General features: G+C 46.2%; 1 long non-coding RNA gene across 1 annotated transcript; it reads right to left on the bottom strand.

Annotated features, from left to right (window-relative positions):
* Nucleotides 1-655: 655 nt before the first annotated feature.
* LOC125406044 (uncharacterized) lies at nucleotides 656-14,289 on the bottom strand. Its single transcript, XR_007233771.3, has 3 exons — nucleotides 14,073-14,289; nucleotides 1,548-1,671; nucleotides 656-946 (listed from the first exon to the last, which is right to left on the bottom strand). It is a non-coding gene; the product is annotated as an uncharacterized LOC125406044 (long non-coding RNA).
* Nucleotides 14,290-14,663: the final 374 nt, after the last annotated feature.

The raw sequence follows: 14,663 nt of genomic DNA, 5'->3' as shown, positions 1-14,663 counted from the left end.
GGTATTTCTGATTTTTCAAAAGTCTCGTTTCTAGACTGGGTTTGAGTATAGGCTTTCCATTTTTAGGATGGTTGAGGAAAAGGACCGCTAGGAGCTCACAAAGAAATCTGAGGTAGCTGTCTGTCGTGGTGTGCATCTGTAATCATAGCACCTGGCATACTGAAGTAGGAGTATCAAGGGTTCAAGATCGCAGGGAGACCTCATATCACAACAAAAGCAAAAATTAAGAACCAACCATAAAGGGAATTCCACACGGCATACACAAGAGGCTTGTTTGCTTGTCTGTACAAGCCTTTATCATTTATGGGCAACCAGATGCGGACTCTAGGTTTGTAGGTTAGTTCTAACTAAGATGAGGAGTGTCTTTTAGCTGCATCATCTTTTGATAAAACCTCCCGACCCTCTAAAACCCCATGTTCCTAGAACATTCTCTCTCTCTCTCTCTCTCTCTCTCTCTCTCTCTCTCTCTCTCTCTCTCTCATCTCTCTCTCCATTTCCATGGACCCTTTGGCTCCCCTTCCATATGCAGCATTCTTCCTTGGAGTGCTCAGAAAGCTCATTAGAGTCCAGCCTCCTCAATTAGGCAGAATAAACATGCATTACTCTGAACACAGCAGAAACAGACGGAGTTCAAGCAAAGTGTCGGCCCGGCACCTAGGGATTTGACAAGAAGTTTATTTCCTTTCCATCAAATTCAGCTCACATCCTCCTGTATCTTTCTATATAAGTAATTAAACTCTTATCTCCAGTTTTCAAAGGCTCACCGCTCTCTCTTCTGTACGTATCCATTTCCTCTTCATTCACGGCATATACTTATCTATCATTGTATGTGTACCATTCATTTGTGGGATCATCTGCTGGTAGATTTTCCCATTTTCCCTGGTCTCACAATCACAAGATCAGCAATATGAATAGCAGGGGAGCTAAGCTGAGAAGCTGAGGTCTTCTGTAATAGAGCAAAGTAGGACACATTTTAAATGTTCAGATTCTCAAACAATTAATATATATATATGTATATATACATATATGCACTGTATATATATATACACACCTCACTTCTCCCTGGTAATTGTAATTGTATAAATCCTAACTGTTCCCAGGCACATGGGCTACAGGGAACATTCACCACCTTCTTCTATTCATGCTCAGAGGTCGTGACTAAGATAAATAGATTTCAGAGAAGCCGTGGTGTGGGTGTGCTCCCAGTGGGAGGAATTTCATGTTCCAGTCTCCTCTGCCGAACACCTAGACTATTAGAGACTTTGCAAAGTTTGCACTTGATTCTTCACGGGAGGATGTGACTAAGGCCAGAGTGTGATCGATCTCTGACAGGACAGTGTGAAGGCACACGGCCCTGGAGTGAAAAGTTCAAATGCAGGCTAGGCATGCTGGGGAGGACGAGGCAGCTGAAGGCTTCTCCGGAGCAGCTTTTGCAGAAGTCGTGACTGCTAACCCACATTTCAGGCAGAAACACGCTGGACTGCCTTCTCCCGTGATGCCCGTTGTTCCAGCACACACGTGTATGTATACACACACAGCACACTTACATGTACCCCCTACTCAATCTGTTGATAAGTATTTCTTCCTCCTCATCATGATGCCGAATTGTGGACACTGTCTTCAGTTCCTTAGCAACAACCTGTCATGGCACCCTCGCAAAGTCACGGTCAGCTGAAAGAAGAGAGAGTGTGTTGGGATGGGGAAAATCCTGATTTAATCACAAATATGTGTAAAAAGTGGAAGGGCTGGATGAAGAGGCCGGTCCAGAGAGCTGCAGCGGAACACGTGTTTTTGATTAAGGTTCATGTGAGCACAGAAGTCCCCTGTAAGTTCTTTCTTATTGAATAATTTCTCTTTGATCCCTAAGTAACTAAATGAAAAACCGGGACTTGCCATTAGCCTGGTACCTGGAGCCCAGTGGTAGGAATCCTTTGCTTGATTGCTGAGGCAAGGGCATTGCCAGATGAGGGCCTTGCCGCTGAGGTGGAGGGCGTCCTGCTTTATTTCCCAGTTGGTCTTTCCACCCATCATTGGATGGACAATGAACAGTGAAGCAATCATCCCACACCTAACATGGAGCTTTCTCTTCCTTGTGATTGACTTCAAAGATGATGCTCAGCCGATCAATATTGGGGACATGCGAGGTGTTGGTTACCTCAAGACTCATGATCCAAAGAAAGGACAGAGACAGACACTTGGGACCTTGACAATTAAGAATGCCTTTCCTTTTCTTGTCCCATCTGTTAGAAATGAAGTAGAGATGATTTCTTTATATTTGGCTTTGTGGACCATACTAAATTATGGTGTCACTCAAAGCCCCAGATTCCGTCCAAAGTACCAAACCCTAGAACCAGTTAATTGAAATGGTAAGAAAATCGGGGGTGGGGGACGCACTGAAGAATTCTTTTTGAAAGAGGAAGAAAAAGAGGGAAGAAAGGTGAGAGATACACACACACATACACACACACACACAGTGAGAGAGACAGAGAGACAGAGAGACAGAGACAGAGACAGAGAGCAAGAAAGCAAAGATTAAACAGCTCTGAGTGTTAAAACAACAACAACTGAAACAATGAAATTCACCCCGAATTCCCGGTTTCCATATTTAAATGTCTGATCAGTCATTCAGTTCCAGGGGAGACATGGTGTTTGAAGGCCACTTTGTAGCGCTTTCACCCTGGTTCCGATTATTTGAGATCCAGGGGGAAAATGTGCATTCTCTGCGAAAGCAAATAGAAAACATATCTGAGCACAAATCGGAAGAATGATTACCACACTCACGCTCTGTACCCATTACTGGGTCCCCAAGGCTCTCGTTCTGTTTGCTTTGGCACTTTTTCTTTAGCGGGGCCATGGTCGGACTCGGTGGGAGAAACAACAACAGCCCACAAAACCCTCAGCAGAGAACAGAGGGCGGCAGAAATGGATGGGTTGAAAGGATGCTGCCAGCTTCCTTGTGGGGAAGCTGCCGGGGGGAGGTCTCCTTAGACTCCCATGGAGGTCTTTTCTGTGTGTTTGTCAGGACATGCCTGGCCATCTGCAGGAGGGGGGCATCTCCGTTCTCATCTCAATCTCCAGAAGGGTCCCATTCAGGGGATAATGAAAAATGGCATTTCCACAAAGTGGAGAGAAAAACGCATTGTTTCTCTAGCGCATTGTGCTCCGCGCTGCTCAGGAGACAACTCTTCACAGCCCGTACAAAGAATTATCCATCTAACTTAGTGTGCGTGGCGGAAAAGTTGCAATGTGTCTTTCAACGGGCTGTCTCCACATGGTAAAGCCACTGTCTCTCCCGCTCCCACCAACAGAATAGCGGCTGCTTATAAGCAAAACCCACTCAAGAGCTTCATGATGACCCGGAATAAACACCTGACAGTCAGCAGCTCTCAAGCTCTCCTGTGTTTAGGCATGAATTGTTCATTTCTATGCCTTTTGTATCCGGCCTGAAGGAAAGACAAATGAAACAAGGCATGATTTACATTATCAATGGAGGCAGAGGGTATGCCTGTGTTTATCTGATCCCCTTTTATTGTGTAACACAGCGGGTGAGATAACCAGCCTCCCGCACAATGACCATTCAGTGGGAGCCACCCACCCTCTCCATTTCCCTGTTGACTTTAATTCTGAAATAGATTTTAAGAGCGCAGCCTATGTAGTAACACAAGGCTTCTTCGGTTCAGGCGTGTGGGAGAAAAGATGGTGTTCTCACTTAGTGTCAGGTTTTGCCTCATTTGTGTCTCCACAGAGCCTGCAGGAAGTTTTCCCTCTGACTCACAGCAGAATCAGGTACTGCACTTCACTCGGGTGGGGAGGATGCTCAGCTTAAGCTGACTTTGAAGTCTTTGCAAAGTGCCAGAAACTTGGAACCAATTAACCAGGTGTGAGGAAACATGGTGTGTGTGCATGGTCGTAGAGACTAGGAAAGCTTGCTTTCTCTCTACCAAAAGCCGGTTTTCTCAGTCTAGCCTGGAGGAGGAGGGCTTGTGACACCCTCTGTAGGCCTTTAGGGCATGCACCACATTTGCATCTGATCCAAGACTAATTCAGTAAGTTTCCCCCTCAAAATGAAGAGTACCTATTCTCATTCATCAGGAGTCGGTAGGGGGGAAGCACAGAGTGGAAAAACAAGAAAAGAGATATCTTGATTGAGGGAACCATTATGGGACTAGCAAGAAACCTGGCACTAGAGTAATTCCCGGGAATCCATAAGGACGAACCCAGCTGAGACCCTAAGCAATAGTGGAGAGGGTGCCTCAACTGGCCTTGCCTGTAGTCAGTTTGATGACTATCTTAAATGTCATCATAGAACCTACATCAGCAACTAAAGCTGCTGTGGATACAGAGATCCACAGTGGAGCACTGGACTGAACTCTCAAAGTCCAGTCAAAGAGAGAGAGGAGTGATAATATGAGCAAAGGGGTCAAGACCATGATGGAGATACCCACTGAAACAGCTGACCTGAGCTAATAGGAGCTCCCCTACTCTGGCCTGACAGGAGAACCAGCATAGGACCAAACTAGGCCCTCTGAATGTGGGTGACAGCTGTATGGACAGGGCAGTCTTTGGGGCCACTGGCAGTGAGACCAGGATTTACTCCTATTGCTTGTACTGACTTTCTTGAACCCATTCTCTTTGGAGGGATACCTTGCTCAGCCTAGATATAGTGGGGAGGGCTTGGTCCTGCTTCAAAGCAAAGTGCTAGACTTTGGTGACTTCCCATGGAAAACCTTATCCTCTCTGAAGAGTGGATGGGAGTGAAGTGGGGGGTAGAAGGTCGAGGGAGCAGCAGGAGGGGAGGGAGTGGAAAATGGGATTAGTATGTAAAATGAGAAAAGAAAGTTTAAAAAAATAAATAATTAAAAAAGTAATACTATAGCCCAGGAGGGTTGAAACTCATTCTGTAGCCAAAATTGACCTCAGATTTGCAGTGATCTGTAGATAGAAGTTTCTGTCTTGCCTGCACCCACAGGGGTTCGGTCCTGAGGAAACACACAGAGGTTTATATTAATTATAAACTGGTGGGCCCATTAGCTCAGGCTGATTTTTAACTAGCTCTTACAATTTAAATTAACCCATAATTCTTGTCTATGTTTAGCCATGTGGCTTGATACCTCTTCACAGTAAGGCATTCTCATCTTGCTCCTCTGCATCTTCCTGGTGACTGTGTCTCTCTGCCTTTTTTCTTCCCAGAATTCTTTGTCTGGTCACTCTGCTTATACTACCTGCCTGGCTACTGGTCAATCAGTGTTTTATTAAACTAATACGAGTGACAAATCTTTACAGTGTGCAAGAGCATTATTCCGTAGCAGTGATTCTCTTGCTTCAGTCTGCTAAGTTCAGCATTATAGGAAAAGGCCACTGCGCCTGGTGTATAGACAGCTTTGTGTGGCATGGACTTCTAATTAATAAGTGGGAACTGCTCTTCTTTTATTTGTGTGTCCTTTGCTTTCTGTCATCAGCGTTTGTGGGTTCTAGTGTACAGGTCTTCCATTTCCTTGGTGACATTTCTTTCTAAGTATTTTATTTTATTTTATTTTTTGGTGTTACTGTAAGAGGGTAGCTTATTATGTTTCTTTCTGGATAGTTAGTGTACAGAAATAGAACTGAATTTTGTATGTTGTTTTTATATCCTTCAGCTTCCCTGAAATAATTAACTCTTTGTTATCTTAGTAGCATCTTTAGGGGATTCTACTCATAAGATTGTATCATCTGGAGAGGTAATTTTAGTTTTTCCAATACTTGGTGGATGTCCTTTGCTTCTTTCTTCGAACGAACTGCTTTTTGTAGGGCTTCTGGTTTTTGGTGGAATAAAAGCAGTGGAAATCCTGGGCATGTTGGCTTAGGACGTCAGCATGGAAGAAAAGCTCTGGTTTGTCACGGGTGACTAGGATGTTAGTTGTGGGTTTCCATATTTGGCCTTTGTTGTAAGAGGTAAAGTTCTTTTATCTCTACCATGTTACTATTTTTAGACACACAATGGTGTTGAATTTTGTCAACTGCCTTCTGACATCTACTGAAATGGTAGTGTGATTTCGGCCTTGATTCTTTTGACATATATCTCATGTTGCTTTATCTTTGTTGACTCATCCTTGTACCCAAAAGGTGAGTCCCACTTGGTCATGGTGTATGATACTGGACTTCTACCTGGAAAGCAAGGACTATTATATTATATTCTCCCCACCCCACACAAAAACCAGTGCACATTGGATTAAAATTCTTAAATGCAAGACCTGAAAGGATAAAATTTCTGAAAGAAAAGGGAGAAAAGTTATAACATTAGTTACAACAACGGAACAAGCCATGAAAACAAATACAGACATGGATGACTACATCATATTAAAGGCCTTCTGTATAATAAGAGAGCTAAACAACAACCTACGGAGTGGGAGAAACTATTTTCTGCCTGCCTATATGATAAGGAATCCCTACAACCCAACAGCTAAACAAACATAAGCAACAATCAAATAGCTTATTTTAAAAATGCCCAATGAGCTAGAGTAGACATTCCTCAAAAGAAGACACACAAACGACCCCCTAGCTATGAAAAGATACTCAAGATTATGGCCATTAGGAAAATGCAATTCAAAACCACCATGGAATCAATACACCCAGACAAGAAAATAGACTCAGTGGATTGCATGTACATATTTGTACGTATATACATATTTGTATATATTTGTGTATATATATATGCATATATGTGTATATGACCATAACAATCAAAGCAAAGGGGGCCGTCAACTTGAGAGGGGATATGGGAGGGCCTGGGGGAGAAAAGGGAGGGGAGAAACTGATTTAATTCTACTTCAGTTAAAAATATATTTTAGAGGGCTGGAGAGATGGCTCAGTGGTTAAGAGCACTGCCTGCTCTTCCAGAGGTCCTGAGTTCAATTCCCAGCAACCATATAGTGGCTCACAACCACCTGTGATGAGATCCGGTGCCCTTTCTGGCCTGCAGGCATGCAGGCAGGCAGACCACTGTATACTTAATAAATAAATCTTTAAAAGATATTTAATTTTTAGAAAGGAAACAGATCGCCATTTAATACTTTATTTCCACAAAATTTCTGTTGGTGTACAATGCAAATAAAAGATTTTTAAGAAGATATATTTTAAAAGCCCACAATGAGATAACACTTCACATCTGTTGAGATAGTGTTTGCCACACAGATAGTAACTCACGTTGGTGAGGATATGGAGAAACTACCACACTAGCACACTGCTGGTACGGTTACAAAATAGGGTCTCTACTATGAAAAGCAACGTAGAGATTTTCAAAACTTAGAAATAGAACTAGCCTATGACAGCAATTCCAGTTCTGGATCTTCAGAAGAATGGAAATCAGAAACTTAAAGCTATACTGCAGCATATTGCCAGTGAGCAAGGCACAGAAACAACCCAAAAGTCCTTTAGATGGCTAAATGTGATATATACATATATACATACATGCATACATACATACATACACACACACACACACACACACATATATATATTATATGAACATTATTTATCCCTGAAAAAGACGAAAATCCTGCCATACTGATACCATATCTGAACCTGGAGGACATCATTCTGAGCAACACAAGTCAATCCCAGAAAACCAAATACTGTGTGATTCCACTTATAGGAACTTTTTTTTTCTAATTTACCTTTTTTATTGATTCTGTGTGGATATTACATCATGTGTCTTGATCCCACTCATCTCCTCGTCCCTTCACACCTGCCCTCTTCCCCTGCATTGCCTCCTCCCCATAAAAAAGTAAAATTTAAGATAAAATTTAAAAGAAAAGCCTCGTCGTGGGAGCTGTAGTGTGACACAGAGAATCACACATTTTTACCCTTCAGTCTATTCATCTTTGCCCTTCGGTGTTCTTTGCAAAGGGTCTTTGGTCTGGTTTGATGTCTCTGGTTTCTACACTATCAATGCTGGATCCCCCCTGGGACTTCTCCCGGGTATCTGTTGTTCTGTGTCATAAAGACCCCACAGCTTTGGGTCTGAAGGACGGGCTCCTTCTCACGCCTCAGCAGATCCTAGGTGAGGTGGATGCTGGGGTGGCCACCTCATAGCCCTGATTCTGAGCCTGGGTGGTTGATGGGTTGCTCATCCTGCTAACTCTCCTCCATCCTCACCCCCAGGGTGAGCGCTCCAGCACTGCCCCTGACTAGCTCACCCTATACAGTAAGCAGCAAGGGGTGGCCAGCTCTCAGGCCCGTGGGGCTTACTCACACACATCGACACCACCAGGACTGCTGCTGGTGAGAGGCAAGGCCAGCTCTCTTGCTCTCATGACCTCAGGGCCAGCTCTCCAACCCGGGGTTGGGGGTCAGGGGCAGGGGTCTCTTTCCCTCACCCATGCCGCCATATGACAGATAAGTGGCTGGGCCAGATCTCCCAAGCTCACCATCTGGGGGTGCCTGTTCATCAGCATCCCCCAACTCCTTCACCCTCCAATCCTCTCCTTGTCAAAAGGGCAGCTCTACGGTGCTGTCTAGGTGAGGGGCAGGACCCACTCTCCCAAATGCTGCAGTTGGTGGGGGGACATCAGCTCTCTCAACCTGCCGCAGGTGTCAAGAGGTGGGGAGGGGGAGGGCATTTTCTCTTGACAACTCCATGTGGCAGACAAAGGGCGGGCAGGGGGGACCAGACCAGCTAGCTAGTGCCCCTGCCGAAAGGGTCAGCTCTGACATGCTGCCCAGAAAAAGTGCAGGACCTGATCTCTAGGGTGCTGCAGGCAGTGAGGGGCTGGTTCAGTTCAGTGAAGCCTTATTCTTGCAGTGTTTGGTAGTGACAGGAGCCATGGACATCAATACAGATCACAGATGCAGAGGGTCATGGACCCATATATGGCCCTTGGCAGCAGCCCAGGTTTGGACATCACCATGGTCCCGGGTGACAAGGCCACACACCTTATCCTGTTCCTCATCTCAGATCTACCTCTCTCCACAGGATGTGACTCTCTCTCTCTCTCTCTCTCTCTCTCTCTCTCTCTCCCCCCCCCCCCCACCATGTATTTGCTCTTCATAAGAGGGCTCGACTATCGAGTGTCTCAAGGCGCCCAGCAAACCCTTGTTTTCCCCTTGCCACCCAGGATGGAGAACCCCAGGCAGACATGTGGATCTTCTCCTGCTGGCCATGTCCTGTTTTCTGCTTGCTGCCCAGGGCAGAGAACCCAAGAACTTTTTAAATTAAATTATAAAATTATAGTTGATTGTCCACATTTTAAAAAATTGGCTTAAACAGAAGCAAAATGTCAGCAAAACCAAACGCTGGCAGAGATGTAGAACAAGGGGAACTCTTATCCACTGCAGGTGGGGATGCAGCATAGAAGAGCCACTCTGGAAAAGTCTGGCAGTCGCTGATGAAGTGAAACATTTATGATCGCATAATTCAATAATGCCAGTCACCAGATTATATTCCAGAGAAATGAAAATTTATGCTGTTTACAAAAGCCTCCACACAAATATTTTTAGTGGCTCACTTCATAATTGCCCAGACCTAGAAACAACCCAGGTGTCCTTCAATGCGTTAACAAACTATGGAACATTCGTTCAGTGGAACATTTACTCAGTGATTAAAAGCAACAATTTGGATGAATCTCAGAGGCATTGGAAATGTATTCCTAGTGAAGGAATCCTGTCTCAAAAGATTCTGTAGCTATGTGATTGGATTTATGTTGATGCCTCATGAAGATTAAGTTGGAGTAACTGCGAGGAGGTCCCACGGATGTCACATGGTGGTGTTAGCCAATGGAAATGACCTGCATCCTGATTGCTCTGGAGGCTGTGCGCATTTATATGAACTCTGAAATTCATAGGTATGTGACTGTAGATCCATGGGTAGATTTAAGTGCATACTGGTTGAGAAGCAGGGACTGGAGACATGGCTTAGTGGCTAAGGATCATTTACTGCTCCTCCAGAAGACCTGAGTTTGGATCCCAGAACCTATAACATGCAGCTCCCAGCCATCAGTAACTCCAGCTCCAGGGGCTCTAAGGCCCTCTTCTGGCCTCCCAGGCAGCTGTGTGCGTGTGCACCTACTCACACACAAACATCTAAGTAAATTAAAATAAACCTTAAAAAATAAAGAAGTCATTTGAAAGCTGGACATGGTGACGCATGGCCTTTAATCCCAGCACTTAGAAGGTAGAGGCAGGCCAATGTCTGTGAGTTCAAGGCAAGCCTGGTCTACAGAGAGTTCCAGAACAGTCAGAGATATAACACTGAGACCCTCATCTAAGGAGAATGGCTGTGATGTTGTTGTTCCTCAGGGAGGCCCGAGGCTTCCCTTCCTTTATTTGCCCCTTTCAGATCCCCCCATCTGTGAACCCTCACTCAGGGCTGAGCTACGGCCTTCCTCCACATTTCTCCATCAAGGCAGCTGCCCAGATACGCCCAGTTTTCAATCAACCCCCTCAACCAATGAACTAACATCAGAAATGGAAGTAGGAAGATCCTTAATCCCTTACTCTTGTTTTTCTCACTTCTACATGCAAATTAGCCAGTTTGTCATCAAACAGGTCCTGGATCTATTCAAGCCAGGCTACTGTCCTCTTTGGTTTCAGTCACTGCAGGGACTTCCTATAGCCTCACTGCCCTCATGCTCTATCCTGTCCCCAATCCTGCAACCAGGGTAAAACTCACTCAAACAAGCATCATGTCACATCTCCATATGCAACCCCACCAAATCTACCTGGTGCCCTAGAAGAAACCCCAAGATGCTTGCCTCTGGCCTCCAATGGCCTCTAGTTTGGCCCTATTCACTTCCTCTTTCCCTGTTGGTCCCCCCAATTCCTTCCTCCCTCTCACACCGTGTTCCAGCTACTCTTTCTTTTTGTTTAGCACTACTTCAACGTGATTTCCTCTGCCAGAAGACGGTCTCTTGCACAGGTCTGTCTGGTTGCTGTTTCTAAGCATTTAAGACCTCACTGAGGTCACTCCTCATAAAGAGTGCTCTGCAGGACCCCTCCAGAGTCCTGGTCTGGCGCAGTCTCCTCTCTTTCAGCGCGGAAGAGTTCTCTCGGCGCAGTCTCTTCTCTCTCCGCATGCAACCCAACCGGAGCCATCCTGTATGACGAGGCTTTGCTGCCGCTGGCTTTCCTAGTGCAGCATGAAATCCTAGCTCTTCCCTGCGACCTACACTGTGACCTCATTTTCGGGCATCATGCGCTCCACTCTCACGAGGTAAGCTCACCTGACTGCCTAACCCCTGACGACTCCCCCCTGCAGCTACCCTGCCTTGTGTTCCGCAACACACCTAGCATGTTTCCACCCCGAGACTTTCCACTTGCCATACCTGCTTCCTGGAAGCTGTTCTTCCATATAGCTTCCTGCTGTGCTTTCTGCTCAAATGTCACTTACTCAGACACGTTCCTGTCTATAAAATACCAGGTTCTTTCTCACTACACATTTCCTTTTTTTCCCTCCTCCATCATCTGTAATAATGTGACTTGTGTATCTATGTTTATTTGTTATGTGTCAGCCAGCTCTTCTTCCCAGGCTGGCAGCCACAAGAACAAGGTCTTTGTTTTACCCATCACTGTCTCTTTCCGTGCTCCTCAACTTCCCTCCAACTGATATGAGCTTGACAAGGGGTGGGTGCCAGGAGGCCCCGTGGGTATCAGCAGCTCGGCAGGCTATCTGCAGCGTGTTTGTTGGCCTTCCTCTGCCCTCTTCACCCGGGAAGAGGTACAAACTTCATCTGGTCCAGCACTCAGAATATAGTGGGCTCCCAGGAATAGTTGTAGGATGGGCAGATAAAATGAATGAAACATTAGAGACCTTGGGATAGTTCAAGGGGCGTTTTCCATCTTCAGCTTGGGCTTTCCGAGTTTCATAGCCCCAAAGTAGAATAATGGTGTTCATTGTTCACAGGAGGGAACCTCTACTGGAATCTATTTCTGACATTTAAAATTCCCACTCAGTTAAAAACACAGCACTTGATGGCTCTCTCCTATGCTAAGGGCCATAATGCGTTTTCACAAGGCCTCTACTGTTTCCTCTGCCCACTCTACTTGCTCTTGGTCCCGCCTAAGAGTTCTTCCTTCAGTTTCTCCTGCATAGTGCTCCCTGTTTGCCCATAGTATCTACTCCAAGGGCCTTGTCTGTTTGTATGACTCTCCTGGTCCAAACAATGTCACTGATGCTTCCTTGCCCTTCCCATCTCCCATTAAGCCTCCCGAAGAGAAACCTCCATGACATTCATAGAAGGCCAAGTCCTATATCAGACTTTCAAGCCACTGCACACTTCCCCTGAGTTCCACAAACAGACAGCTGTGACTTGGCATGTATGCTGGATGATTTTGATTTCCAACTTGATTGGCTTGAGAGATTCCTTCAAGAATAGCAGTGCACGTTTTTGGGTGCATCTACAAGGGTAATTCCAGAGACAATGGAGGGGAAGGACCCATGCTGAAAGGGAGCAGCATCATCCAATAGGCTGGGACTGGGTGGAAGAAAGCAGAAAAAGAGGAAGTCGGGCAGTGTGTGCAAGCTCCATTTCTCTCAAGCAAATCCATCAGTCACTGCGGCCATCATGCGAGGACATCCAGCTCCCACCTTTTCAGCTTTTCAATGCAACTCATCTGAACATCTCTCCAGGGGGGCTTCAGGCCCTCAGGTCTAAGACTGAGACGACATCACTGGTCCCCATGTTCTGAAGCTTCCAGTTTCTTAGACTGAGGAGCTTCTGGGTTCTCGGGTTCTCCAACTTACAGACAGCTGTTGTTGGATGATCCTCTCTCCCGTCATGCTAACAGCTGTAATAAGCGCGCGCGCGCACACACACACACGCACACACACACACACACACACACACACACACACACACCTAAAGCACTCTGACTATAAAGCACGTGTTCCATATACTATTTCCCCAGAATTTCTAAGAGAAAAGAACTATGGTCCTCGTTGCCCGTCATGAAATCCTCTGGAACCTGTCAGGACATGGCATGCAACAGGCTTTCAACAAACATTTATCAAATGGGGATGTTCATTCCTGGCACAAAAGCTGCCCATTTTTTCCTTCATAGTCTCGGTTTCAGGATGCAGTGGTGAAGGTGGTTGTTTAAACAAGCCCCACAGTAACTTAGTAAGGCCTAGCTCCTTCGTACAGAGTACAAAAGCTGTTGGTAGTCTAGAGAGAGTGGGAAATAGGATGGGAGTTTGGAGGGACAGAGGAAATACACCCTGAACTGCTGAACCCCAGCTTTGGACTTTAGGGCCACTCTGGCTGTCAGCAGCATCACAGGATCAATCTACTACCAATACAGCTGCTGCTCAAGTTTTTAAATTTTTGAACAATAGTATGTAAAATTCTTGCTGCCTTTTTGCTAAAACACCAAGCACGGGAGTAAGAACGTAGCAACAAGATCAGTTCAAAATCGGGTAACTTTGGAGCTGCTGGCTGTGTCCTGTTGTGAGCTGCTTGACTACGCGGTGCACAGGACCCGAGTTTCCAAGGTCGAGGTAGGTTCCCAGTTGGTTAGCTCATGGAGGTGAATCCACCCTGGGAAAGGAGACCGCACCAGTCAGGTGACCTTAGGCATGCTGGCTTCCTGCCCAAGCCGCTCTGCTCAGACCTTTAGTGGCGGTCCCTTACTTGAGCTTTGCAGGAGAGGTTGTGCTAGCGCGTGTCAGCCCTGATGCTTACGGCCATCACATGGCAGAGATTTGAAGGCCTGGATGCCTCAGCTCCTCATGACACCAATTACATTTAACTCTGGAGGGTGGAGTCTAGCACTGGAATTTTAAAAAGCCCCCTTATAAGGGCAGCCGGAGTTGACACCATGAGACATATTAGAGCCAGGGATCAATTTTATTTTGTTTCTCCCTCGCTTCTTTTCCAGTACACAGATAGAGTAGAGGATGGTGCATGAGTTGGGTAGACCTCTATGAGAGCCGCCTGGGAACCTACGCTGATTCTCCGTCTGTCAACCGTGCCCCTTTAGTATAGGCTAGATCTGAACTCAGCTCAGCTTAATCATCAAGAGGGAAATGGCCAATAGGTAGAAGAAAGGAGGGGAGAAGAAAAACCCTGCACAATCCAAAAGTGTGATGGGCCCATCGTTACCCACAGCCTTTGCCGTCTCAGTCTCCTGGCGCCTCATTCTTCCTTTCTCTAACTCCGCCCATCAGGGAAGATGGAGGGGTTGCCGACACACTGGCGTTCTGTGCATCCCTCACAGAACCTTCTTTAGAAGCGTCTAGAACTACTTCTTTTCGTCATCTGCTCACGAGGATGGCCTCGTCTGAACTGGGAGCTGGCACCACAGCCGCTGGCTCTCCCAGTTGAGAAAATCTTCCTCTCACAATGGAGTCAGTCAGAACAGCATCCATCACAGTGCGGCCATGGAAGCTGCGCACCTGGGTGGTTATTACATCCATTATGACACTGCGGGCTCCAGCATGAGGGGCCAAGTTTGTATTGGATGCCCCAGCTCTGGGGTGGGCTGCTCTGGCAGATTAAAACAAGCCTTCCAGACCACTGGGGCTATTGGCATTTCTTTAGTGAAGTCTAAATTTCCAGTCCAATCAGTCTCTGCCCTCTTCGTTTATTCCCTGGCATTAGAGGAGCTGCCAGGGACTCCGTTCCATGCCCCTGGTTCCCCTGCCCCCAGAGGGCCAGCAGTCCTTTTGTTGGTTTGGCTCTCCACTTAGATCA

The sequence above is a fragment of the Myodes glareolus genome, chromosome 15, assembly GCF_982192425.1.
Source record: "Myodes glareolus chromosome 15, mMyoGla1.1, whole genome shotgun sequence".
Classification (NCBI taxonomy): Eukaryota; Metazoa; Chordata; class Mammalia; order Rodentia; family Cricetidae; genus Myodes; species Myodes glareolus.
The sequence above is the reverse complement of the archived record's forward strand: the minus strand, read 5'-3'. Positions and strand labels throughout refer to the sequence as shown.